Raw genomic sequence first — 26,618 nt, 5'->3', positions numbered from 1 at the left:
TGAACTGCTAATGGAAGCTAAGTGAATAAACAGCTTATTACATCTATTACTGTTCCTGTCAGTTCATTCTTCATGATGAAGGCACTTATTTTGTATTAGGGCAATTTTCTATAATCTAAATAATGAAGAAGACCACTGTCCCCATTATTATCTATGATTACTATTATTTACTGTAGTCTCTGCACTGGGAAAGTAAAAAACAGCATTCTTCCCAGCCACGTTGAATTAGAGACAGAAAGTGTTACGTTGATAACATGCTTAAATAGTTTATCAAAATGGTCATAGAATAGTATTTGAGAGCTAAGGGTGCTTTACTGGCAGCATGGTAACTGAAATGATACAACAAAGCCTAGGGCACTATTGCCGGTCACAAAACTACCCTCATCTCACACCTTGGCCCCTCTCTATATGGGCAGCTAGTCTGCAATACAAAATGTCTCTTACAAAAGTCTCATTCCTGTCTCTCACAGGTTCCAGCCAGCTACTTGCAAAGATATCACAGGCTCCAGCCATGCTTGGCTGGCTGCCCAGTCTCACAGCCTTTAGCGTTTTATGGTTCTCCCTACCTCCAGTAGATAAGAACTCAGCTTCCTAGTCTCCAGACACAGTGGACTCTGAGTCCCTGACACGGACTGTCTGACTGCTCCAGTCTCAACTGGGCTCTATGCAAAGGGCAGCCTCTAGGTGTGGATACACCTTTTTGTTCCTTGTGTGGGTGGATCCCTCCAGCCACACACTGAATAGCCTGTTCATAAGTGCCATTTTTAGTGATACTGTCACACAATATATAAAACATCAAAACAGGAAAGGTGCTTAATTTATGTAGTATAACAGAACTTCTTGTTAAAAATGTCCTGTGTTTGTTATAAGACCACTTGGTCTTATAATCATCATAAACGAATCACCCAAATGTCCAAGGAACACTCTGTGGATCTACCTGGAATCAATGGGAGCTCTGGACAGCAGAAGTGTTTCCTGTAAAGCGGATGTCTTTAGAAGGTGAACAGGAACCTTCAATGCATTTCGTTTAGACCAAACTTCTTCAGAGATAAGCGTGATTCATTTAAGTTTATTATGCTGAATATTCATTACTTTTATGTACATATTTATAATTTTGAAAATTTACTGCACTATGAGTCCTTCTCATTTGTTTGGTGCTGGGCTGTCTTCCAGATTTGCAGACCACTGAAGTGGTTGAAAAAAAGATTTTGTCTGGATACCACCAAGTGGTCTTCTAACAAACACAGTGATACCATCTAATGATATTTATTCACAAACCACATGCATCCCAGATTAAGGAGTGGTGAGTGTAATGGACCAATGCCTTTATTAATATTTTTGTGATCATGTCTTCTCATGGACTTCTGTATTATCTTATTTAATCCAACTTGTATCAGATGTTTTCTTAGGTGTTTTGCAGTAGATATTATTGATGACTGTCTCACCCTTAAAAAACAGTGTGCACATGAACTTTAACCCAGTTAGCACATCTTAAGTTTAATTCTAATTTGATAACAATTGCAATGTTTAGAATTCTGACTGATAGAGTAGGAACTTGCAGAAAAATGGAGTACCTTGACGGGGGTTAGAAGCTTAAATGTATTGATCAATTTACGAACTAAAATCACAAATGTGAGTGCCGTGCCTTTATTAATGGAAGGCAACGGGGCAAGTATACATTAATTGTGTTATGTAAGAGTGCCAGATATTTTTTTTGTGTGTCTATATATATATATATATATATATATATATATATAGGAATACATAGATCATGATTCCAAAAAAGGTGGGAGCCCGGCCACAGGTATGCCAACAGCGGGGTTAGTGCTAGAAAGCCCTTTGCGGACTTGCTGCGCTCGCTGCGCTACAGGCACGGTGGCTCGCTGCGCTACACACAGGTTATATTCTCCCTCTATGGGTGTCGTGGACACCCATAGAGGGAGAAAAGACTGTGGCTTCCCTATTCCGGAAGCAGCATTTCACCGCCTGTTGAGATTCGGGCATCGGCATTGTGACCACCGACATCCTGACAGGCAGTGTCGTGATTGCCTCCCATATATATAATATATTTTTTAGTATATTGGCCGCACCTCAGTCTCTGCCCCCCAGTTGGCCCTATCCTGCCTTACACTCTATCTGGCTCAGATTTCTGTGAGGGATCTGTCCCTGACACTCCGTCCCCACCATTCCATCCCGCACGTCCATCTGGGTGCCATTCTTACTTCATTTCGGGGGATGGGCCTCCTCTTCTAAGTCTGTACATCTTCCTCACAATGGGAACCATTGGAGTAAACTCCCGGGCTTCAACTGCACATACACTGAGGAGACAGGACAGACCTTCTGCAAATATTATACAGAAATATCCCCAAAATTGGTGAGTATTTTTTTTATTATTGCATTATGTAAATAATAGCTTTTTAAACTTGATTTAGCATTTCTGTTAAAAAAAAAGTGTTGAATCCGTTTTAAATAGTTATTATTTACATATTTTGATAAACAAAAATGCACTCAATAATTTTGGAGACAAACATATTAACCAATTAAGAGGTTAATAATAATTGTTTCCAGTCCACTAAACACATGTGATTTTTTTTTTTTACTGTTTTTACCCAGCCCAAATCATTAGATAATAGATCTGATAGCTTTTATGGTAAAATCTGAATCTGACTAAAAAAAAAACCCCCAGCATTTTGACACATTTACCTTTTTTTAGTAACTTGTACCCCTGTCCTTTGCCAGCAATAGATCAAGTGGGCAAACACTTTCTTAAAATTAACCCCTCCCCTATATGTATATTTGCAGTATTTTCAGATACACAAAACACTTTCGGCTATATGGTATCCCTGAATCATATTTAAAACTGGTAACCTACAGTATATCCAGGTGGCCCTGCACCAAGTTTCTATGTACAATACTTTTTTCTCAGACATGCTTCAAGAATGACCTGAAAATAGTTACTTAGTGCCATCTGTTGTCCGCAAATGGTAAGAATTTACCAGTAATATCTTGCTGGCTAACAAATTACAGGTTGAGTATCCCTTATCAAAAATGCTTGGGACCAGAGGTATTTTGGATATCTGATTTTTCCGTATTTTGGAATAATTGCATACCATAGTGAGATATCATGGTGATGGGACCTAAATCTAAGCACAGAATGCATTTATGTTACATATACACCTTGTACACACAGCCTGAAGGTAATTTTAGCCAATATTTGTAATAAATTTGTGCATTAAACAAAGTGTGTGTACATTCACACAATTCATTTATGTTTCATATACACCTTATACACACAGCCTGAAGGTCATTTAATACAATATTTTTTATAACTTTGTGTATTAAACAAAGTTTGTGTACATTGAGCCATCAAAAAACAAAGGTTTCACTATCTCACTCTCACTCAAAAAAAGTCTATATTTCGGAATATTCCGTATTTTGGAATATTTGGATATGGGAAACTCAACCTGTATTTAAACGGATGTATTCTGCTAGTGTTGCTCACTCTATATTTTCTTGTTGTGGCTTACAGGTAAATGACAACTAAATATTTATTACATCTCTCTTGAAAAAAAGTTTGTTATCTGCAGCCCAAGAACAAGAATAACAGATGACTGTCTCCTAATTGATAATGTGAATACCACCTGAATAGATACAGGGGGATATCCAATTAGCCTCAGTAATTTACCAGGGCTAATTGTCCCGCCGGGGGCTAGATAATCAGCCCTGATCGGCTTATCGGGGGGGGGGGGGGGGTTGCAGGCGAAGCAGAATCCCCGAAATAGCCCCGTTTTCATCCGAAAACAGGGCTGTTTCACACGAAAACACACAGGCTTCACTGAACCTGTGTGTTTTTGGGAGAAGGGTTTTTTTTTACTGGCGATCCATCTGTATAGCCTGCAAAAAAAATAAATTGGTGGAACGTTGGAAAAAAGTTCGGGTATATTTGAATATCCCCTACTGTATTCATGGAACTTGTGTCACGATTTCTAAAATTGGTGCTTGTTAATGTGAAACAAAATGAGCCTATTTACAGATCTCAGAGTAGAAAGGGACATTGAAGCCTGCCTGAGATGTCTGATACCTGGCTGGTTTGGGAATTGTCTCATTTAATTACTTTGTATAATATAGTGGAAACAGAAGAAATAAAACTAGAATGTGTTTGGTGGTGGATGACTTGGAGAAGCCACTTATCACATATGCATTTACACTTTGTTCTGGGATTTGTTTGCATGTATAATACAGCCCCTGCATATGTAATTTTCACAGCCTGGCTGGTAGTTGGAATGATGACACCCCCCCAGTAGTGCAATACTAAACATAGGTGTTAGAAGAATGTTTGTCAGACCATACGTTGTTGAAATCCTACTACTGTATTATCTACAGCACTTCAACCAGCTGCAATAAACACAGAGCCGTCCCTAGCCAATTTGATGCCTTAGGCAAGATTTTGCCTGGTGCCCTCTAGCATCTCTGCTATTTCTGCATCTGACACAGCACCCGTCGGGCAGTGGGGCCCACTGGGAGTTTACCCGGTGCCCCTGTGGACCAGTCCAACACTGCATAATACCACTCAGCAATGCACCTTATACATATGCCAGACATTAGTAATGCCCATAATACACAAAATTGCCACACAGTAATGCACCACACACATATTGTATGCCCCACATTAGTAATGCTAGTAGCTTTTTTATATAAAACTTACCTTTGCTTGCTGGCAGTCACTGTGTTTGCCCCTGCAGCTCCCTGAATCCCTGACTGCGCTTTGTGAGGTGGGGGTGGCAGGCTGGGTTGCGCTGTGGTTATAGAGAGACACACAAAGGCCCATGGGAGGAGGAGGAGCTGCTGGTGGTCATGTGCAGCAGACCTCCTCCCACAGCCATTTTTGATGCTCCCGCTGCCCACACTGATTGTTCCTGGCCCATCAGCTCCCGTTGCTGAGAGCTCAGTTTGCAGTAGCCAGCCTAAAGCAGGACCTCTGCCCAGTAGTAGAGATGAGCGCCTGAAATTTTTCGGGTTTTGTGTTTTGGTTTTGGGTTCGGTTCCGCGGCCGTGTTTTGGGTTCGACCGCGTTTTGGCAAAACCTCACCGAATTTTTTTTGTCGGATTCGGGTGTGTTTTGGATTCGGGTGTTTTTAAAAAAAAACACTAAAAAACAGCTTAAATCATAGAATTTGGGGGTCATTTTGATCCCATATTATTATTAACCTCAAAAACCATAATTTCCACTCATTTTCAGTCTATTCTGAATACCTCACACCTCACAATATTATTTTTAGTCCTAAAATTTGCACCAAGGTCGCTGGATGACTAAGCTAAGCGACACTAGTGGCCGACACAAACACCAGGCCCATCTAGGAGTGGCACTGCAGTGTCACGCAGGATGTCCCTTCCAAAAAACCCTCCCCAATCAGCACATGACGCAAAGAAAAAAAGAGGCGCAATGAGGTAGCTGACTGTGTGAGTAAGATAAGCGACCCTAGTGGCCGACACAAACACCGGGCCCATTTAGGAGTGGCACTGCAGTGTCACGCAGGATGTCCCTTCCAAAAAACCCTCCCCAATCAGCACATGACGCAAAGAAAAAAAGAGGCGCAATGAGGTAGCTGACTGTGTGAGTAAGATTAGCGACCCTAGTGGCCGACACAAACACCGGGCCCATTTAGGAGTGGCACTGCAGTGTCACGCAGGATGTCCCTTCCAAAAAACCCTCCCCAATCAGCACATGACGCAAAGAAAAAAAGAGGCGCAATGAGGTAGCTGACTGTGTGAGTAAGATTAGCGACCCTAGTGGCCGACACAAACACCGGGCCCATTTAGGAGTGGCACTGCAGTGTCACGCAGGATGTCCCTTCCAAAAAACCCTCCCCAATCAGCACATGACGCAAAGAAAAAAAGAGGCGCAATGAGGTAGCTGACTGTGTGAGTAAGATTAGCGACCCTAGTGGCCGACACAAACACCGGGCCCATTTAGGAGTGGCACTGCAGTGTCACGTAGGATGTCCCTTCCAAAAAACCCTCCCCAATCAGCACATGACGCAAAGAAAAAAAGAGGTGCAATGAGGTAGCTGACTGTGTGAGTAAGATTAGCGACCCTAGTGGCCGACACAAACACCGGGCCCATTTAGGAGTGGCACTGCAGTGTCACGCAGGATGTCCCTTCCAAAAAACCCTCCCCAATCAGCACATGACGCAAAGAAAAAAAGAGGCGCAATGAGGTAGCTGACTGTGTGAGTAAGATTAGCGACCCTAGTGGCCGACACAAACACCGGGCCCATTTAGGAGTGGCACTGCAGTGTCACGCAGGATGTCCCTTCCAAAAAACCCTCCCCAATCAGCACATGACGCAAAGAAAAAAAGAGGCGCAATGAGGTAGCTGACTGTGTGAGTAAGATTAGCGACCCTAGTGGCCGACACAAACACCGGGCCCATTTAGGAGTGGCACTGCAGTGTCACGCAGGATGTCCCTTCCAAAAAACCCTCCCCAAACAGCACATGACGCAAAGAAAAATAAAAGAAAAAAGAGGTGCAAGATGGAATTGTCCTTGGGCCCTCCCACCCACCCTTATGTTGTATAAACAAAACAGGACATGCACACTTTAACCAACCCATCATTTCAGTGACAGGGTCTGCCACACGACTGTGACTGATATGACGGGTTGGTTTGGACCCCCCAAAAAAAGAAGCAATTAATCTCTCCTTGCACAAACTGGCTCTACAGAGGCAAGATGTCCACCTCATCATCACCCTCCGATATATCACCGTGTACATCCCCCTCCTCACAGATTATCAATTCGTCCCCACTGGAATCCACCATCTCAGCTCCCTGTGTACTTTGTGGAGGCAATTGCTGCTGGTCAATGTCTCCGCGGAGGAATTGATTATAATTCATTTTAATGAACATCATCTTCTCCACATTTTCTGGATGTAACCTCGTACGCCGATTGCTGACAAGGTGAGCGGCGGCACTAAACACTCTTTCGGAGTACACACTTGTGGGAGGGCAACTTAGGTAGAATAAAGCCAGTTTGTGCAATGGCCTCCAAATTGCCTCTTTTTCCTGCCAGTATAAGTATGGACTGTGTGACGTGCCTACTTGGATGCGGTCACTCATATAATCCTCCACCATTCTTTCAATGGTGAGAGAATCATATGCAGTGACAGTAGACGACATGTCCGTAATCGTTGTCAGGTCCTTCAGTCCGGACCAGATGTCAGCATCAGCAGTCGCTCCAGACTGCCCTGCATCACCGCCAGCGGGTGGGCTCGGAATTCTGAGCCTTTTCCTCGCACCCCCAGTTGCGGGAGAATGTGAAGGAGGAGATGTTGACAGGTCGCGTTCCGCTTGACTTGACAATTTTCTCACCAGCAGGTCTTTCAACCCCAGCAGACTTGTGTCTGCCGGAAAGAGAGATCCAAGGTAGGCTTTAAATCTAGGATCGAGCACGGTGGCCAAAATGTAGTGCTCTGATTTCAACAGATTGACCACCCGTGAATCCTTGTTAAGCGAATTAAGGGCTCCATCCACAAGTCCCACATGCCTAGCGGAATCGCTCCGTGTTAGCTCCTCCTTCAATGTCTCCAGCTTCTTCTGCAAAAGCCTGATGAGGGGAATGACCTGACTCAGGCTGGCAGTGTCTGAACTGACTTCACGTGTGGCAAGTTCAAAGGGCATCAGAACCTTGCACAACGTTGAAATCATTCTCCACTGCGCTTGAGACAGGTGCATTCCACCTCCTATATCGTGCTCAATTGTATAGGCTTGAATGGCCTTTTGCTGCTCCTCCAACCTCTGAAGCATATAGAGGGTTGAATTCCACCTCGTTACCACTTCTTGCTTCAGATGATGGCAGGGCAGGTTCAGTAGTTTTTGGTGGTGCTCCAGTCTTCTGTACGTGGTGCCTGTACGCCGAAAGTGTCCCGCAATTTTTCTGGCCACCGACAGCATCTCTTGCACGCCCCTGTCGTTTTTTAAATAATTCTGCACCACCAAATTCAAGGTATGTGCAAAACATGGGACGTGCTGGAATTTGCCCATATTTAATGCACACACAATATTGCTGGCGTTGTCCGATGCCACAAATCCACAGGAGAGTCCAATTGGGGTAAGCCATTCCGCGATGATCTTCCTCAGTTGCCGTAAGAGGTTTTCAGCTGTGTGCGTATTCTGGAAACCGGTGATACAAAGCGTAGCCTGCCTAGGAAAGAGTTGGCGTTTGCGAGATGCTGCTACTGGTGCCGCCGCTGCTGTTCTTGCGGCGGGAGTCCATACATCTACCCAGTGGGCTGTCACAGTCATATAGTCCTGACCCTGCTCTGCTCCACTTGTCCACATGTCCGTGGTTAAGTGGACATTGGGTACAACTGCATTTTTTAGGACACTGGTGAGTCTTTTTCTGAGGTCCGTGTACATTCTCGGTATCGCCTGCCTAGAGAAGTGGAACCTAGATGGTATTTGGTAACGGGGGCACACTGCCTCAATAAATTGTCTAGTTCCCTGTGAACTAACGGCGGATACCGGACGCACGTCTAACACCAACATAGTTGTCAAGGCCTCAGTTATCCGCTTTGCAGCAGGATGACTGCTGTGATATTTCATCTTCCTTGCAAAGGACTGTTGAACAGTCAATTGCTTACTGGAAGTAGTACAAGTGGGCTTACGACTTCCCCTCTGGGATGACCATCGACTCCCAGCAGCAACAACAGCAGCGCCAGCAGCAGTAGGCGTTACACGCAAGGATGCATCGGAGGAATCCCAGGCAGGAGAGGACTCGTCAGAATTGCCAGTGACATTGCCTGCAGGACTATTGGCATTCCTGGGGAAGGAGGAAATTGACACTGAGGGAGTTGGTGGGGTGGTTTGCGTGAGCTTGGTTACAAGAGGAAGGGATTTACTGGTCAGTGGACTGCTTCCGCTGTCACCCAAAGTTTTTGAACTTGTCACTGACTTATTATGAATGCGCTGCAGGTGACGTATAAGGGAGGATGTTCCGAGGTGGTTAACGTCCTTACCCCTACTTATTACAGCTTGACAAAGGGAACACACGGCTTGACACCTGTTGTCCGCATTTCTGTTGAAATAGTTCCACACCGAAGAGCTGATTTTTTTGGTATTTTCACCAGGCATGTCAACGGCCATATTCCTCCCACGGACAACAGGTGTCTCCCCGGGTGCCTGACTTAAACAAACCACCTCACCATCAGAATCCTCCTGGTCAATTTCCTCCCCAGCGCCAGCAACACCCATATCCTCCTCATCCTGGTGTACTTCAACACTGACATCTTCAATCTGACTATCAGGAACTGGACTGCGGGTGCTCCTTCCAGCACTTGCAGGGGGCGTGCAAATGGTGGAAGGCGCATGCTCTTCACGTCCAGTGTTGGGAAGGTCAGGCATCGCAACCGACACAATTGGACTCTCCTTGTGGATTTGGGATTTCGAAGAACGCACAGTTCTTTGCGGTGCTACTGCTTTTGCCAGCTTGAGTCTTTTCATTTTTCTAGCGAGAGGCTGAGTGCCTCCATCCTCATGTGAAGCTGAACCACTAGCCATGAACATAGGCCAGGGCCTCAGCCGTTCCTTGCCACTCCGTGTGGTAAATGGCATATTGGCAAGTTTACGCTTCTCCTCCGACAATTTTATTTTAGGTTTTGGAGTCCTTTTTTTACTGATATTTGGTGTTTTGGATTTGACATGCTCTGTACTATGACATTGGGCATCGGCCTTGGCAGACGACGTTGCTGGCATTTCATCGTCTCGGCCATGACTAGTGGCAGCAGCTTCAGCACGAGGTGGAAGTGGATCTTGATCTTTCCCTAATTTTGGAACAGACAAACAATTTGGAAGCTGCTCAATCATACCTGGAGATAATTATATATCAGGTGCTGGAAGGGGGAGGGGTCATAGACAGACAAACAAAGAGGAAGGGGGGTGCAAATCCCCACCCCCAAATTCCCTTCCGCACACTGAAAATTACCTGTAACCATCCCTGAATCTATCTGGTAATAAAATTCAGAGAATTTGTCACAAATGTTTGCAAACACATGTTTAAGCTGCTGGCCACTTCACGGCTTCTCTGATACAGCAGTCCTAACTACTTAATAGCAGTGCCCACATTGGGCCATGTAATTTGTCACAGTACGCCTCATGATAAAGGTCAATACTAAAACATTTCCAGACAGAGAGCTAACTTACCAGGGAGCCACCCCCAGGATCTCCCATTGGCACTACAAGGAACAGCATGCCTTCCAAATGCTGCTCCCATTCAATGCCTCATGCTCACAAGCAGACAAACAATTTGGAAGCTGCTCAATCATACCTGGAGATAATTATATATCAGGTGCTGGAAGGGGGAGGGGTCATAGACAGACAAACAAAGAGGAAGGGGGGTGCAAATCCCCACCCCCAAATTCCCTTCCGCACACTGAAAATTACCTGTAACCATCCCTGAATCTATCTGGTAATAAAATTCAGAGAATTTGTCACAAATGTTTGCAAACACATGTTTAAGCTGCTGGCCACTTCACGGCTTCTCTGATACAGCAGTCCTAACTACTTAATAGCAGTGCCCACATTGGGCCATGTAATTTGTCACAGTACGCCTCATGATAAAGGTCAATACTAAAACATTTCCAGACAGAGAGCTAACTTACCAGGGAGCCACCCCCAGGATCTCCCATTGGCACTACAAGGAACAGCATGCCTTCCAAATGCTGCTCCCATTCAATGCCTCATGCTCACAAGCAGACAAACAATTTGGAAGCTGCTCAATCATACCTGGAGATAATTATATATCAGGTGCTGGAAGGGGGAGGGGTCATAGACAGACAAACAAAGAGGAAGGGGGGTGCAAATCCCCACCCCCAAATTCCCTTCCGCACACTGAAAATTACCTGTAACCATCCCTGAATCTATCTGGTAATAAAATTCAGAGAATTTGTCACAAATGTTTGCAAACACATGTTTAAGCTGCTGGCCACTTCACGGCTTCTCTGATACAGCAGTCCTAACTACTTAATAGCAGTGCCCACATTGGGCCATGTAATTTGTCACAGTACGCCTCATGATAAAGGTCAATACTAAAACATTTCCAGACAGAGAGCTAACTTACCAGGGAGCCACCCCCAGGATCTCCCATTGGCACTACAAGGAACAGCATGCCTTCCAAATGCTGCTCCCATTCAATGCCTCATGCTCACAAGCAGACAAACAATTTGGAAGCTGCTCAATCATACCTGGAGATAATTATATATCAGGTGCTGGAAGGGGTAGGGGTCATAGACAGACAAACAAAGAGGAAGGGGGGTGCAAATCCCCACCCCCAAATTCCCTTCCGCACACTGAAAATTACCTGTAACCATCCCTGAATCTATCTGGTAATAAAATTCAGAGAATTTGTCACAAATGTTTGCAAACACATGTTTAAGCTGCTGGCCACTTCACGGCTTCTCTGATACAGCAGTCCTAACTACTTAATAGCAGTGCCCACATTGGGCCATGTAATTTGTCACAGTACGCCTCATGATAAAGGTCAATACTAAAACATTTCCAGACAGAGAGCTAACTTACCAGGGAGCCACCCCCAGGATCTCCCATTGGCACTACAAGGAACAGCATGCCTTCCAAATGCTGCTCCCATTCAATGCCTCATGCTCACAAGCAGACAAACAATTTGGAAGCTGCTCAATCATACCTGGAGATAATTATATATCAGGTGCTGGAAGGGGGAGGGGTCATAGACAGACAAACAAAGAGGAAGGGGGGTGCAAATCCCCACCCCCAAATTCCCTTCCGCACACTGAAAATTACCTGTAACCATCCCTGAATCTATCTGGTAATAAAATTCAGAGAATTTGTCACAAATGTTTGCAAACACATGTTTAAGCTGCTGGCCACTTCACGGCTTCTCTGATACAGCAGTCCTAACTACTTAATAGCAGTGCCCACATTGGGCCATGTAATTTGTCACAGTACGCCTCATGATAAAGGTCAATACTAAAACATTTCCAGACAGAGAGCTAACTTACCAGGGAGCCACCCCCAGGATCTCCCATTGGCACTACAAGGAACAGCATGCCTTCCAAATGCTGCTCCCATTCAATGCCTCATGCTCACAAGCAGACAAACAATTTGGAAGCTGCTCAATCATACCTGGAGATAATTATATATCAGGTGCTGGAAGGGGGAGGGGTCATAGACAGACAAACAAAGAGGAAGGGGGGTGCAAATCCCCACCCCCAAATTCCCTTCCGCACACTGAAAATTACCTGTAACCATCCCTGAATCTATCTGGTAATAAAATTCAGAGAATTTGTCACAAATGTTTGCAAACACATGTTTAAGCTGCTGGCCACTTCACGGCTTCTCTGATACAGCAGTCCTAACTACTTAATAGCAGTGCCCACATAGGGCCATGTAATTTGTCACAGTACGCCTCATGATAAAGGTCAATACTAAAACATTTCCAGACAGAGAGCTAACTTACCAGGGAGCCACCCCCAGGATCTCCCATTGGCACTACAAGGAACAGCATGCCTTCCAAATGCTGCTCCCATTCAATGCCTCATGCTCACAAGCAGACAAACAATTTGGAAGCTGCTCAATCATACCTGGAGATAATTATATATCAGGTGCTGGAAGGGGGAGGGGTCATAGACAGACAAACAAAGAGGAAGGGGGGTGCAAATCCCCACCCCCAAATTCCCTTCCGCACACTGAAAATTACCTGTAACCATCCCTGAATCTATCTGGTAATAAAATTCAGAGAATTTGTCACAAATGTTTGCAAACACATGTTTAAGCTGCTGGCCACTTCACGGCTTCTCTGATACAGCAGTCCTAACTACTTAATAGCAGTGCCCACATTGGGCCATGTAATTTGTCACAGTACGCCTCATGATAAAGGTCAATACTAAAACATTTCCAGACAGAGAGCTAACTTACCAGGGAGCCACCCCCAGGATCTCCCATTGGCACTACAAGGAACAGCATGCCTTCCAAATGCTGCTCCCATTCAATGCCTCATGCTCACAAGCAGACAAACAATTTGGAAGCTGCTCAATCATACCTGGAGATAATTATATATCAGGTGCTGGAAGGGGGAGGGGTCATAGACAGACAAACAAAGAGGAAGGGGGGTGCAAATCCCCACCCCCAAATTCCCTTCCGCACACTGAAAATTACCTGTAACCATCCCTGAATCTATCTGGTAATAAAATTCAGAGAATTTGTCACAAATATTTGCAAACACATGTTTAAGCTGCTGGCCACTTCACGGCTTCTCTGATACAGCAGTCCTAACTACTTAATAGCAGTGCCCACATTGGGCCATGTAATTTGTCACAGTACGCCTCATGATAAAGGTCAATACTAAAACATTTCCAGACAGAGAGCTAACTTACCAGGGAGCCACCCCCAGGATCTCCCATTGGCACTACAAGGAACAGCATGCCTTCCAAATGCTGCTCCCATTCAATGCCTCATGCTCACAAGCAGACAAACAATTTGGAAGCTGCTCAATCATACCTGGAGATAATTATATATCAGGTGCTGGAAGGGGGAGGGGTCATAGACAGACAAACAAAGAGGAAGGGGGGTGCAAATCCCCACCCCCAAATTCCCTTCCGCACACTGAAAATTACCTGTAACCATCCCTGAATCTATCTGGTAATAAAATTCAGAGAATTTGTCACAAATGTTTGCAAACACATGTTTAAGCTGCTGGCCACTTCACGGCTTCTCTGATACAGCAGTCCTAACTACTTAATAGCAGTGCCCACATTGGGCCATGTAATTTGTCACAGTACGCCTCATGATAAAGGTCAATACTAAAACATTTCCAGACAGAGAGCTAACTTACCAGGGAGCCACCCCCAGGATCTCCCATTGGCACTACAAGGAACAGCATGCCTTCCAAATGCTGCTCCCATTCAATGCCTCATGCTCACAAGCAGACAAACAATTTGGAAGCTGCTCAATCATACCTGGAGATAATTATATATCAGGTGCTGGAAGGGGGAGGGGTCATAGACAGACAAACAAAGAGGAAGGGGGGTGCAAATCCCCACCCCCAAATTCCCTTCCGCACACTGAAAATTACCTGTAACCATCCCTGAATCTATCTGGTAATAAAATTCAGAGAATTTGTCACAAATGTTTGCAAACACATGTTTAAGCTGCTGGCCACTTCACGGCTTCTCTGATACAGCAGTCCTAACTACTTAATAGCAGTGCCCACATTGGGCCATGTAATTTGTCACAGTACGCCTCATGATAAAGGTCAATACTAAAACATTTCCAGACAGAGAGCTAACTTACCAGGGAGCCACCCCCAGGATCTCCCATTGGCACTACAAGGAACAGCATGCCTTCCAAATGCTGCTCCCATTCAATGCCTCATGCTCACAAGCAGACAAACAATTTGGAAGCTGCTCAATCATACCTGGAGATAATTATATATCAGGTGCTGGAAGGGGGAGGGGTCATAGACAGACAAACAAAGAGGAAGGGGGGTGCAAATCCCCACCCCCAAATTCCCTTCCGCACACTGAAAATTACCTGTAACCATCCCTGAATCTATCTGGTAATAAAATTCAGAGAATTTGTCACAAATGTTTGCAAACACATGTTTAAGCTGCTGGCCACTTCACGGCTTCTCTGATACAGCAGTCCTAACTACTTAATAGCAGTGCCCACATTGGGCCATGTAATTTGTCACAGTACGCCTCATGATAAAGGTCAATACTAAAACATTTCCAGACAGAGAGCTAACTTACCAGGGAGCCACCCCCAGGATCTCCCATTGGCACTACAAGGAACAGCATGCCTTCCAAATGCTGCTCCCATTCAATGCCTCATGCTCACAAGCAGACAAACAATTTGGAAGCTGCTCAATCATACCTGGAGATAATTATATATCAGGTGCTGGAAGGGGTAGGGGTCATAGACAGACAAACAAAGAGGAAGGGGGGTGCAAATCCCCACCCCCAAATTCCCTTCCGCACACTGAAAATTACCTGTAACCATCCCTGAATCTATCTGGTAATAAAATTCAGAGAATTTGTCACAAATGTTTGCAAACACATGTTTAAGCTGCTGGCCACTTCACGGCTTCTCTGATACAGCAGTCCTAACTACTTAATAGCAGTGCCCACATTGGGCCATGTAATTTGTCACAGTACGCCTCATGATAAAGGTCAATACTAAAACATTTCCAGACAGAGAGCTAACTTACCAGGGAGCCACCCCCAGGATCTCCCATTGGCACTACAAGGAACAGCATGCCTTCCAAATGCTGCTCCCATTCAATGCCTCATGCTCACAAGCAGACAAACAATTTGGAAGCTGCTCAATCATACCTGGAGATAATTATATATCAGGTGCTGGAAGGGGGAGGGGTCATAGACAGACAAACAAAGAGGAAGGGGGGTGCAAATCCCCACCCCCAAATTCCCTTCCGCACACTGAAAATTACCTGTAACCATCCCTGAATCTATCTGGTAATAAAATTCAGAGAATTTGTCACAAATGTTTGCAAACACATGTTTAAGCTGCTGGCCACTTCACGGCTTCTCTGATACAGCAGTCCTAACTACTTAATAGCAGTGCCCACATTGGGCCATGTAATTTGTCACAGTACGCCTCATGATAAAGGTCAATACTAAAACATTTCCAGACAGAGAGCTAACTTACCAGGGAGCCACCCCCAGGATCTCCCATTGGCACTACAAGGAACAGCATGCCTTCCAAATGCTGCTCCCATTCAATGCCTCATGCTCACAAGCAGACAAACAATTTGGAAGCTGCTCAATCATACCTGGAGATAATTATATATCAGGTGCTGGAAGGGGGAGGGGTCATAGACAGACAAACAAAGAGGAAGGGGGGTGCAAATCCCCACCCCCAAATTCCCTTCCGCACACTGAAAATTACCTGCCTCTTTGTTTGTCTGTCTATGACCCCTCCCCCTTCCAGCACCTGATATATAATTATCTCCAGGTATGATTGAGCAGCTTCCAAATTGTTTGTCTGCTTGTGAGCATGAGGCATTGAATGGGAGCAGCATTTGGAAGGCATGCTGTTCCTTGTAGTGCCAATGGGAGATCCTGGGGGTGGCTCCCTGGTAAGTTAGCTCTCTGTCTGGAAATGTTTTAGTATTGACCTTTATCATGAGGCGTACTGTGACAAATTACATGGCCCAATGTGGGCACTGCTATTAAGTAGTTAGGACTGCTGTATCAGAGAAGCCGTGAAGTGGCCAGCAGCTTAAACATGTGTTTGCAAACATTTGTGACAAATTCTCTGAATTTTATTACCAGATAGATTCAGGGATGGTTACAGGTAATTTTCAGTGTGCGGAAGGGAATTTGGGGGTGGGGATTTGCACCCCCCTTCCTCTTTGTTTGTCTGTCTATGACCCCTCCCCCTTCCAGCACCTGATATATAATTATCTCCAGGTATGATTGAGCAGCTTCCAAATTGTTTGTCTGCTTGTGAGCATGAGGCATTGAATGGGAGCAGCATTTGGAAGGCATGCTGTTCCTTGTAGTGCCAATGGGAGATCCTGGGGGTGGCTCCCTGGTAAGTTAGCTCTCTGTCTGGAAATGTTTTAGTATTGACCTTTATCATGAGGCGTACTGTGACAAATTACATGGCCCAATGTGGGCACTGCTATTAAGTAGTTAGGACTGCTGTATCAGAGAAGCCGTGAAGTGGCCAGCAGCTTAAACATGTGTTTGCAAACATTTGTGACAAATTCTCTGAATTTTATTACCAGATAGATTCAGGGATGGTTACAGGTAATTTTCAGTGTGCGGAAGGGAATTTGGGGGTGGGGATTTGCACCCCCCTTCCTCTTTGTTTGTCTGTCTATGACCCCTCCCCCTTCCAGCACCTGATATATAATTATCTCCAGGTATGATTGAGCAGCTTCCAAATTGTTTGTCTGCTTGTGAGCATGAGGCATTGAATGGGAGCAGCATTTGGAAGGCATGCTGTTCCTTGTAGTGCCAATGGGAGATCCTGGGGGTGGCTCCCTGGTAAGTTAGCTCTCTGTCTGGAAATGTTTTAGTATTGACCTTTATCATGAGGCGTACTGTGACAAATTACATGGCCCAATGTGGGCACTGCTATTAAGTAGTTAGGACTGCTGTATCAGAGAAGCCGTGAAGTGGCCAGCAGCTTAAACATGTGTTTGCAAACATTTGTGACAAATTCTCTGAATTTTATTACCAGATAGATTCAGGGATGGTTACAGGTAATTTTCAGTGTGCGGAAGGGAATTTGGGGGTGGGGATTTGCACCCCCCTTCCTCTTTGTTTGTCTGTCTATGACCCCTCCCCCTTCCAGCACCTGATATATAATTATCTCCAGGTATGATTGAGCAGCTTCCAAATTGTTTGTCTGCTTGTGAGCATGAGGCATTGAATGGGAGCAGCATTTGGAAGGCATGCTGTTCCTTGTAGTGCCAATGGGAGATCCTGGGGGTGGCTCCCTGGTAAGTTAGCTCTCTGTCTGGAAATGTTTTAGTATTGACCTTTATCATGAGGCGTACTGTGACAAATTACATGGCCCAATGTGGGCACTGCTATTAAGTAGTTAGGACTGCTGTATCAGAGAAGCCGTGAAGTGGCCAGCAGCTTAAACATGTGTTTGCAAACATTTGTGACAAATTCTCTGAATTTTATTACCAGATAGATTCAGGGATGGTTACAGGTAATTTTCAGTGTGCGGAAGGGAATTTGGGGGTGGGGATTTGCACCCCCCTTCCTCTTTGTTTGTCTGTCTATGACCCCTCCCCCTTCCAGCACCTGATATATAATTATCTCCAGGTATGATTGAGCAGCTTCCAAATTGTTTGTCTGCTTGTGAGCATGAGGCATTGAATGGGAGCAGCATTTGGAAGGCATGCTGTTCCTTGTAGTGCCAATGGGAGATCCTGGGGGTGGCTCCCTGGTAAGTTAGCTCTCTGTCTGGAAATGTTTTAGTATTGACCTTTATCATGAGGCGTACTGTGACAAATTACATGGCCCAATGTGGGCACTGCTATTAAGTAGTTAGGACTGCTGTATCAGAGAAGCCGTGAAGTGGCCAGCAGCTTAAACATGTGTTTGCAAACATTTGTGACAAATTCTCTGAATTTTATTACCAGATAGATTCAGGGATGGTTACAGGTAATTTTCAGTGTGCGGAAGGGAATTTGGGGGTGGGGATTTGCACCCCCCTTCCTCTTTGTTTGCCTAATTTTGGAACCTCAACATTTTTGTTCTCCATATTTTAATAGGCACAACTAAAAGGCACCTCAGGTAAACAATGGAGATGGATGGATACTAGTTAACAATTATGGACGGACTGCCGAGTGCCGACACAGAGGTAGCTACAGCCGTGAACTACCGTACTGTGTCTGCTGCTAATATAGACTGGTTGATAAAGAGATGTCGTAGTATGTATGTATGAAGAAGAAAGAAAAAAAAACCACGGTTAGGTGGTATACAATTATGGACGGACTGCCGAGTGCCGACACAGAGGTAGCCACAGCCGTGAACTACCGTACTGTACTGAGTCTGCTGCTAATATAGACTGGTTGATAAAGAGATGTCGTAGTATGTATGTATGAAGAAGAAAGAAAAAAAAAACACGGGTAGGTGGTATACAATTATGGACGGACTGCCGAGTGCCGACACAGAGGTAGCCACAGCCGTGAACTACCGTACTGTACTGTGTCTGCTGCTAATATAGACTGGTTGATAAAGAGATGTAGTAGTATGTATGTATGTATGAAGAAGAAAGAAAAAAAAAACACGGGTAGGTGGTATACAATTATGGACGGACTGCCGAGTGCCGACACAGAGGTAGCCACAGCCGTGAACTACCGTACTGTACTGTGTCTGCTGCTAATATAGACTGGTTGATAAAGAGATGTCGTAGTATGTATGTATGAAGAAGAAAGAAAAAAAAACCACGGTTAGGTGGTATACAATTATGGACGGACTGCCGAGTGCCGACACAGAGGTAGCCACAGCCGTGAACTACCGTACTGTACTGTGTCTGCTGCTAATATAGACTGGTTGATAAAGAGATGTCGTAGTATGTATGTATAAAGAAGAAAGAAAAAAAAACCACGGTTAGGTGGTATACAATTATGGACGGACTGCCGAGTGCCGACACAGAGGTAGCCACAGCCGTGAACTATCGTACTGTACTGTGTCTGCTGCTAATATAGACTGGTTGATAAAGAGATGTCGTAGTATGTATGTATGAAGAAGAAAGAAAAAAAAACCACGGTTAGGTGGTATACAATTATGGACGGACTGCCGAGTGCCGACACAGAGGTAGCCACAGCCGTGAACTACCGTACTGTACTGTGTCTGCTGCTAATATAGACTGGTTGATAAAGAGATGTCGTAGTATGTATGTATAAAGAAGAAAGAAAAAAAAACCACGGTTAGGTGGTATACAATTATGGACGGACTGCCGAGTGCCGACACAGAGGTAGCCACAGCCGTGAACTACCGTACTGTACTGTGTCTGCTGCTAATATAGACTGGTTGATAAAGAGATGTAGTAGTATGTATGTATAAAGAAGAAAGAAAAAAAACCCACGGGTAGGTGGTATACAATTATGGATGGACTGCCGAGTGCCGACACAGAGGTAGCTACAGCCGTGAACTACCGTACTGTGTCTGCTGCGACTGGATGATAAATAATGATATAAAAAATATATATATATCACTACTGCAGCCGGAAAGGTATATATATTATATAATGACGGACCTGCTGGACACTGTCTGTCAGCAGAATGAGTTTTTTATAGAATAAAAAAAAAAACACCACACAAGTGAAGTCACACGACGAGTGTTTAACTTTTTCAGGCAATCACAATATAGTATACTACTAACTATACTGGTGGTCAGTGTGGTCAGGTCACTGGTCAGTCACACTGGCAGTGGCACTCCTGCAGCAAAAGTGTGCACTGTTTAATTTTAATATAATATGTACTCCTGGCTCCTGCTATAACCTATAACTGGCACTGCAGTGCTCCCCAGTCTCCCCCACAATTATAAGCTGTGTGAGCTGAGCACAGTCAGATATATAATATATACATAGATGATGCAGCACACTGGGCTGAGCAGTGCACACAGATATGGTATGTGACTGTCTTGTACTCCTGGCTCCTGCTATAACCTATAACTGGCACTGCAGTGCTCCCCAGTCTCCCCCACAATTATAAGCTGTGTGAGCTGAGCACAGTCAGATATATAATATATACATAGATGATGCAGGCATGCAGCACACTGGGCTGAGCAGTGCACACAGATATGGTATGTGACTGAGTCACTGTGTGTACCGTTTTTTTCAGGCAGAGAACGGATATATTAAATAAAACAACTGCACTGCTGGTGGTCACTGTGGTCAGTCACTAAACTCTGCACTCTCTTCTACAGTATCAGCCTCAGGTCAATCTCTCTCTCTCTCTCCTAATCTAAATGGAGAGGACGCCAGCCACGTCCTCTCCCTATCAATCTCAATGCACGTGTGAAAATGGCGGCGACGCGCGGCTCCTTATATAGAATCCGAGTCTCGCGAGAATCCGACAGCGTCATGATGACGTTCGGGCGCGCTCGGGTTAACCGAGCAAGGCGGGAAGATCCGAGTCGCTCGGACCCGTGAAAAAAAACATGAAGTTCGTGCGGGTTCGGATTCAGAGAAACCGAACCCGCTCATCTCTACCCAGTAGCAGATCTAGAAGAAACTGACAGGGAGGCACCATGATAGGGGGAGTGGTCAGCTTGTATATGACGCTATGCAACTCATGGTATTCACAGAGTGGGTGCGTACTTCCGCTCACACTAGCTAACAGGGCATGTCCTCGCTACAAGGGATGTGGCCTCACAGGGTATGCCATCCTTTGCAAGTCTCAACCCTTATTTTTGCTTTTTGGACACAAATATATTTGCCCAGATACTGTGCACTTGCTGGTTGGAGATAGCCAGCCCAACTTGCTGCATGGACACAGATGGCAGGAATGTCCAGATACTGCCATACTTGCTGGTTACACAAAAAGACCAGTAACAAACATGTAGCAACTGTCCACTCTCTTCACTGTTCAGTGTGTTTGCTGGTATCTGCAACTGCCGGCAACCGCATGCCCTTTATTTTATGCTGTGGGAGAGATATTCTCTGCTCTCCAGTCTGACGCATCTGAAAGTCATGCTGCACTGACATTTCATATAGAAGTAGTGCAACGCAACCTATTGACCACATTACAGTGCTGGGTGCAGGAGAATCCTACGGCATGGATTGATTTAGAAATAAAGTGTGGGGAGAACACTGACTATGTTACATCTCTGCAGACATGTGGGGTTTGCACAGGTATAAGGGACACACACAGGATGACAGAGTCCCCCACCCTCATGTGCACACTTTAAGCATAAGCAGTATAGATGATGTCAGTATTATCTGGAATTGCCTGCAAAATGCACATGTGGTATCATATGGAGCCATTTAGTAATACCTTACATTGTCAGTAAATATGTCACAGTGAGGTCCAGGAATTGCAGTCTCCGGGCATGTGAATTTCTATGCATCTCACAAGCCACTCACACTGAGAGTAAGGGACAGTCTGCACTCTACTTGCCAAGTCTAATCAACAGTGTATACAAGTGTAAGCAAAAGTGTTGGTAAAGTAGAAATCATTTGCAGACTGTCCCCTACTCTCTCCCAGAATGATATACTGCAGACATGCTTGAATGCCCCGAGGTATTCCAAATGCCCTAAGCAACTGCTTATATTGCCTATAGCTAAGGACGTCTTTGAATAAACAAATAAATTCCCAGTATTTCACAGGTTTACATCAGAACTGTTATTAAATTGCCTTTAAAATTATCTCCCTCCATCCCCCAACCTCTGCATCTCTCTCCCTGTGCAGCTGGACTACCCAATTTACAGGTATCCCTTCACAACCACAACATCTGCTTACCTGTTTACCGACCCCAGCACCCTGACTGGTACCCGGAGTGAGGAAGCTTCCCAGTGGACTATTCCCGCTACTGGCTCCATGGTCCATAGACCCCCCATCTGCTGTCCCCACACCCGCTTCCCATCTTGAGCTGCTAATCACCATCTGCAGCTCCCAGTGATGACCGGGACTCTGCATTGCTGTGGCACTGCATCTGTCAGGATCCCTGCACCTCCACTCCACCCGGCCATGCTGGATGCTGATGGTAAAGCTCCATGAGACCTGCTACAGCCTACAAGATCTGGCTGCCATTACCCCAGTGGCTCTAGGTGGCATGTCCTTTCCTGCTCTTCCCTGCGGCCTCTGCTGTGAACTTCTTTACCCTCTTCTCCCACTGTGCTGGAGAGTGCAACCCACCATGTCCTTGTGAGTCCTGCTAGTTGACTTGGCAGTGACTATAGTATCTCAATGCTCACAGAGATCTTTCACACCTGGGGTTTTACTGACTGGAGTAGTTGCATATAGAGAAAGCATGTTTGCATCCTTCTTGTTTCTTTCTACCAGAGCCCATAGAAACATCCTGCTCACATATTACTCATTGCAGGCTGTGTTTTGATAGTTCACACTAACGGATTACTTTGCTGTTGATACCCTTATCTTTTGTCAAGTATACAGTTTATCTAAAAACTCCAAACCAATGTGGCTTAACAAAAATATTGAGGAATTAATAGGCAGAAAAAGGAGAGCATTCAGAAAATACAAATCAGACGAGAAGGCAGAGTCATTCCAGTACTCTAAGGTTTGCAACAAAATATGCAAAAAAGAAATAAGAACGGCTAAAGTAGAAACTGAAAAGCTAGTAGCAAAGGAAAGTAAATCAAACCCCAACATTGTTTTTAAATATATCAACAGCAAAAGATTAGAGAAGGAGAGTATAGGCCCTTTAAAGGACAAACTGGGAGGCTTAGTAAAAAATTATAACGACATAGCGGATACATTAAACAAGTTTTTTTCATCTGTATTTATGATAGAGGACCAGATGCATGAACTAACACACAACCCCAATAAAGATAATGCCCCACTACTAAGTGCTTATATAAGTGATGAGGAAGTCTGTGACCGATTGAAAAACATTAAGATTAATAAATCACCTGGTCCAGACGGTATTCGGCCAAGGGTTCTCATGGAGCTACACTCCAAATTAGCAAGACCTCTATTTTTAATCTTCAGTGATTCATTTATATCAGGCATGGTTCCCAAAGACTGGCATAGAGCGGAAGTAGTCCCAATCTTGAAAAAGGGAAGTAAAGCTGAACCAGGCAATTATAGACCAGTTAGTCTTACATCTATAGTGGGGAAAGTGCTAGAAAGCATTCTGAGGGATAGTGTACAGAAGACCCTTGAAGCCAAAAAGATTATTATTAGGAACCAACATGGATTTGTGAAGGATAGATCATGTCAAATAAACTTACTAGGCTTTTATGAAACAGTGCGAACCTTGATCAAGGTAAGGCGGCGGATATAATCTTTTTAGACTTTGCTAAAGCTTTCAACACAGTGCCACACATGAGACTTATCTATAAGTTACATGAACTAGGGCTAGGGAGCAGAATATGCACTTGGTTTAGTAACTGGTTAGATAATAGGGAGCAGAGCGTTGTGGTAAATGGAACTTTTTCAAATTGGAATGAAGTACTAAGTAGTGTGCCATAAGGGTCTGTACTCAGACCACTATTGCTCAATATTTTCATTAGCAATCTAGCAGAAGGTCTAGAGAGCATGGTGTCAATTTTTGCAGACGATACCAAACTATGTAAGGCTATAAATTCGGAGGGAGATGCTGAGTCTCTCCAGAACGATTTATTTAAACTGGAATCATGGGTAGCAAAATGGAGAATGAGTTTCAATATATACAAGTGTAAGGTAATGTACTTGGTAGCAAGAACAAAAATAACACCTACATACTAAGTGAGGTGATTTTAGGGGACTCCTTACTGGAAAAAGATTTAGGTGTTAACATAGATAACAAATTTTGCAGCAGCACCCAATGTAGGATAGCAGCAAAAAAGACAAACAAGGTACAGGTTGAGTATCCCATATCCAAATATTCCGAAATACGGAATATTCCGAATTACGGAACTTTTTTTCGTGAGAGTGAGATAGTGAAATCTTTGTTTTCTGAAGCTCAATGTCCACAGACTTTGTTTAATACACAAAGTCATTAAACATATTGTATTAAATGACCTGCAGGCTGTGTGTACAAGGTGTATATGAAACATAAATGAATTGTGTGAATGTACACACACTTTGTTTAATGCACAAAGTTATTAAAAATATTGGCTAAAATGACCTTCAGGCTGTTTGTATAAGGTGTATATGAAACATAAATGCATTCTGTGCTTACGACTTAGGTTCCATCGCCATGATATCTCATTATGGTATGCAATTATTCCAAAATACGGAAAAATCCGATATCCAAAATTCTTCCGGTCCCAAGCGTTTTGGATAAGGGATACTCAACCTGTACTAGCATGCATAAAGAAGGGTATTGATGCAAGGGATGAGAGTATTATACTCCCACTATATAAAGCCCTAGTGAGGCCCCATCTTGAACACTGCGCACAATTTTGGGCACCTTACCACAAAAAGGATATCCTGGAACTAGAAAAGGTTCAGAGGCGGCGACCAAACTAATTAAGGGAATAGAGACGCTGGAATCCCAGGAAAGACTTGCAAGGCTTGATATGTTCACACTGGAAAAGAGGAGATTAAGAGGGGACATGATCAACATTTAGAAATATTTAAGGGGACAATACACATGGCTTGCGGGGGAATCTGTTTTTATTAAGACCAACACAGAAGACATGTGGACACCCACTTAGGTTAAAGGAGAGAGGATTCCGCACACAGAGGCAAAATGTTTTTTTCACAGTAAGGACAATACGAGTTTGGAATTTCCTGCCTGAGAGAGTAGTAATGGCAGACTTGGTCAATACTTTTAAGAATGGGCTAGATAAATTTCTTTATCAACAGATAAAATTACTCCTGAAAATAATACAGAGTAGGAGAACACTAATAGGTTGAACTCGACAGACGGATTGTCTTTTTTTCAACCTAACAAACTATGTAACTATGTATCCTCACCAATGCGTTTTGGCTACAGTAAGCCTTAGACAAGGTGTGCTGGGCTAATCTCCCTGACCTTGTATTTATCCCCCTGCCTGGACTCTCATTGGTGGATCCACTCAGGGGCGTGGACCTTACAATTAAGTCTCCAAAAATACATATATAACATTATCCATAAAATAACAATTATGTGAGTCGCTTTCTGATGTATTATTTACTTAAAAGTATAAATACAACATTAAAAAAACTCTTTAAAATAAGTAAATAAAGCTGTCCATTTTCACTTCCATTTTCAGTTCACCGGAAGTGTGGTGTGGAATATCTTCCTGTGTCATGCACAAGAGGGTTCCCCTGTATGTGCGGCTCTCTAGACTCTATGTGCGTCTGGCCGCGGCTCTACCAGAAGTAAGTCATTGCACTTCCGTTGTTTGTGATCCACCACGTGTGGAATGCACAGCTGTACTTCCTGTTTGCATTCCAGCTCCAAGATATAGAGCTGGAGTGGGGGGATTATATTGATTTAAGTGTTTTCAATGTGATAAATCTATGTACACACATTAAAGTAAACAAAGCAATCATAAAATACGTAGAAATTAAAAATTAGGATGTTATGATATATATCTATAGACGCAGAATAAGAAATAGGAATACAGATGGAGCCTCGCTCATCTAGGCTTCTTTGCTGCACCTATGTGCACCAAGGCTTATTAGCATAAGCCTTTCATCTATTGTTCTCAGCTGTAATACAATACAGTGAGAACAATACAGCAGGGGATTAAGTCATTACAGCAGGGGATTAAGTCCGACTGCCCTGGCTCAATTAATCCTATTAAAGGGATAGATGAGGAGGGCTACATCTGTATGCACATAGAACCAGAGGATAGTACATATACACATACATATGATAAATATGATAAATATCTTTCATGTGCAGATGTTTAAAGGAACCACTTTAATTCAAAATCAGTGTTCATACCATACAAATACCACATCTATGGAAGCCTTTGGTTTTTATTCTACTCTCTCTTTTAGGTGGCAAAGCGGTTTTTACTATTCTGTTCTTTCAATTCCTTGCTATTTTATATATAAACCTTGGTCTCTCATTTTAAATATGGTTTCAATACAGGGTCTTTCCTCAGTAGGTGCCAATGTTTATTAATAATCTTTTCCACCTGTTTGTATTGTCCATTGAATGTAGTGATAAATGGGATAGATATTTCTTCTTCATTCTCCTTTTGATTCATATTCTTTTTCTTTGAGGCAAGCAGGGTATTCCTGTTAATCGTAGTTAGTTCTTCAAATGGAATATTCAGTTCTGCCTCTGTATAATCTTTTGATCTGAATTTTGATTTCATTTCTCCCGCGTGTTGTTTGTATATTTCCAATTCAGTGCAGTTTCTCCTAATTATTGTCATTTGGCCTTTAGGAATATTCTTTAGCTATATCAGATGAAGGTTACTCTTTTTGGAGATGTAAGCATTGCTGTCCATTGGTTTAGTGTAATTCCTTGTTTGTAAATTGTTATCTTCTATATAC

This window comes from Pseudophryne corroboree, chromosome 5 (genome assembly GCF_028390025.1).
Source record: "Pseudophryne corroboree isolate aPseCor3 chromosome 5, aPseCor3.hap2, whole genome shotgun sequence".
NCBI classification, from domain to species: domain Eukaryota; kingdom Metazoa; phylum Chordata; class Amphibia; order Anura; family Myobatrachidae; genus Pseudophryne; species Pseudophryne corroboree.
The sequence above is the reverse complement of the archived record's forward strand: the minus strand, read 5'-3'. Positions refer to the sequence as shown.